This window comes from Myodes glareolus, chromosome 7, assembly GCF_982192425.1.
Source record: "Myodes glareolus chromosome 7, mMyoGla1.1, whole genome shotgun sequence".
Classification (NCBI taxonomy): Eukaryota; Metazoa; Chordata; class Mammalia; order Rodentia; family Cricetidae; genus Myodes; species Myodes glareolus.
The window spans coordinates 96,314,759-96,318,041 of record NC_142032.1 but is presented as its reverse complement, the minus strand read 5'-3'; positions in this window follow the sequence as shown (position 1 = coordinate 96,318,041).

Below are 3,283 nucleotides of genomic sequence, written 5' to 3'. Positions count from 1 at the left end.
AGCTTGACAGTTCTTTCTTTGTGTCCTCTTCATCCAAAGTGTATAGCATATTGTCAGCTGTTGAGTCAAGAATATTGTTTTACCCAGTGGCTAACCTTTGTCATAAAGAAATTAAATTCCACGTGGAGTTGTTTTTTTCTGACACCCATTATCTTTTCTGAAGTAATTTGATGCTATCAGAAGCAGACATTTCTAATTATCATAAAAAAGAAAAGAACCTATATTATTAAAACATCTTAAATGTCACATTCTATAGATCTCTGAAGTGTTTGAAGATGCCTGGTAAAGTTTCATCATGATGAGATGTTTGATGGGGCTGGGAGGTCAATAAATGAGTGGTTGGTAATTTTGATTAATGGGTGTTCTTTTTCTGGATGATTGTCATTGAGTGTTTCTATAGTTGAATAACAAGGATGATTTTTCATGTCGTTGGTCATAGTTAAAGTCTATGTAGAAGTTAGGACAGAATCTCTTTATATTTTAAGTTTATTGATTTTATTAGATTGTCTAGGTAGTTTATTGAAGCCTTCTCCTATTTATGATGAGTTATGTTTAATTATTAGTCAATGTTCAGGTGGTTTAGCGGTATTAGGTTTTGTTGGGTCTTTTTTAGGATTAATAGTATTTTTGATTTATTTGTGGGGTGTGTTAGTTGTATTTGGCTACACCACTGCTATATCTACAGAGGAGTATCCTGAAACCCGCGTATCTAGTTGATTGATGCTGGGGACTTTATCAATGAGTATTTTTATGAAGGTGGGAATATTACTTTTAACTAACTACTACGAGGGGATTGAGATAGTTCAATATTGGAGTTCAATAGTTTAGGTGGGTGATTGGTTTATGGTAGTGATGGGTTGGGATTAATGGGTGAGGGGGGTGTTGGGGTAGCTGCTTTGTATGGTTGCTCTGCATGATTAATAGTGGTTTTTGCCTGAACTTTATTTATAGGTGTAGGTATTATTATTGCGATTACTCAGGGGTAATTAAATGGTTAATAGAGTTGGGATAGATAAGAGTGTGATTAGGAATGACAGGAAACATAGTTTAATTATTCCTTTTTGGTTACTAAGGGTTGTGGAGGTATAGTGTGGAAGGTAGAGGTGATTTTGGGAATAACTTTTTCTAGTCAGATTATGTTTAGTAGGATTGGGACTGTTTTAAATCTTATGTTGAATGTTTTTGGGGAGGACGCAGTGTACAATTATTGGGAAGTAATATAGGGAAGTCAAAAACAGGTTGGCAGGTAAGGGGTTATTTGGTGAAAGGTTGGTGGTTAGGTTGTTAAGTTCTAGTGTGAGAGAAAATCTTGCAATAGTGACTAGTAATGCTGTAGTTTTTAAGTATCATGGTATTGTTATGATTTGGATAGGTGGTGGTGGAATGTTGTGTGAAATGAAGAAGCCTGCTATAATGCTTTCTAGAGCTGCACGTTTATTGAGCTTATTGGTAATGGGCCATTTTCATTAATAATAATTGAGAAAGGGAATCGAGGTTTAGTTATTAAAGCCAAGTAGATAATTCGTATGCTGTGAATGGCTGTTAGTGAGGTTAACTAGTTTAATTAACAAGGCTCAAGTGTTGGTGTTACAGGTATTAACAGCTTCAATGATTAGGCCTTTTGAGTAAAAGCCTATGAGGAAAGGCATTCCTGTTGGGGTTAGGCTGCCAACGGGTAAGGATGAGAATGTAATTGGTATGGATTTTACCAGGTTACCTATTTTTCAGATGTCCTGTTTGTCATTTAGGCTTCGGATAATGGATCCAGAGCATGTGAATAGTATAGCCTTGAAGAATGTGTGTGTGTAGATGTGTAGGGAAGCTAGGTGAGGTTGATTCATTGCTAGGGTTACTATTATTAACCCTAGTTTGCTTGATGTGGAGAATACTATGATTTTTTGATGTCATTTTGGGTTAATGTGTAAATTGCTGTGAATAAGGTGGTGATTGAGCCTAGACATAGTATGGCTGTTAAGATTGTGCTGTTGTTAGAGGTAATGGGATGAAATCGGTTTATTAGGAAAATACTTGCTACAACTATGGTGCTTGAGTGGAGGAGTGTGGAGGCAGGGGTTGGTCCTTCTATGGCTGCTGATGGGAGTCATGGGTGAAGTCCGAATTGTGTTGATTTAACTGTGGCTGCAATAAGGAGTCCTATTAGTGGGACAATGTTTGTGCTGTTTATTAGGAAGATTTGTTGTAGCTCTCAGGAGTTGGAGTTTAGGCAGAATCAGGCTATTGCTAGAATGAAGCCAATATCGCTGATGCGGTTATAAAGAATGGCTTGTAAAGTTGCTGTGTTTGCCTTGGCTCAACCATATCATCAACCAATTGGTAAGAAGGATATAATACCAACACCTTCTCAACCAATGACAAGTTGGAATAAATTTTTGGCTGATGTAGGAATAATTACATTAATAAGAAACAGTAATTAGTATTTGATGAATTGATTTAGGTGTGTGTCTGAGTACCATGTGGAAAGTTCTATAATTGATCAGATGACAAATAGAGCTACTGACAGGGAAATAGTTGAGAAGTTGCATTTGAAGCTTAGTGATAATTTAATAGTGCTAATAATAATTCAGTGTCAGCTGCTGATTAGCAATTCTGTGTTGGAGTTAAAAATGAGATTAGTGGAATAAGGTAATAAAGAATGTATATTTGATGTGTAAGTTTCCATAGTTGGGGAAACTTATAAATTTAATCATATTAGTAAATTAAATAAGTATAGGGAAATGAGTAGCATGAAGATAAGTAAAATTGAGGATGTAATTGTGTTTATTACTTTCATTTGGAGTTGCACCAATTTGGCCCAAAGACATAAGGGAGAGCCCCTAATGGCCCTGGCCATCACAACATTGATGGGACTAGGGGTGGCCAGGACTGTCTAGGCACTTCCTCCCTGGTGATTTTTACAACAAGTAATGGAAATAATTCTCTCACAGTTGACATTGACCTTAGAAAAGACAGAGACTGTATTAAGTTATTTACAAAAGTCTTTGGATTCCTTAGCAAGGGTAACCTTACAAAATAGGAGAGGCTTTGACTTGCTGTTTATGGAATAGGGAGGAATTTTCAGGGCACTCGAGGAAGAATGTTGCTTCTATGTGGACCATTCAGGATAGTTACAAGAACCATAGATGAGTTAAGAAAGATATTGATTTGTTTAAGTCAAAGATCCCCTGTGAGATCTGGTTTAACTGGTCTCCATGGCTTACCACACTCATCTCTTCCCTAATTTGGTTGATGACTATTTGTTTATTGATCTGTCCTTTTGGCCCAT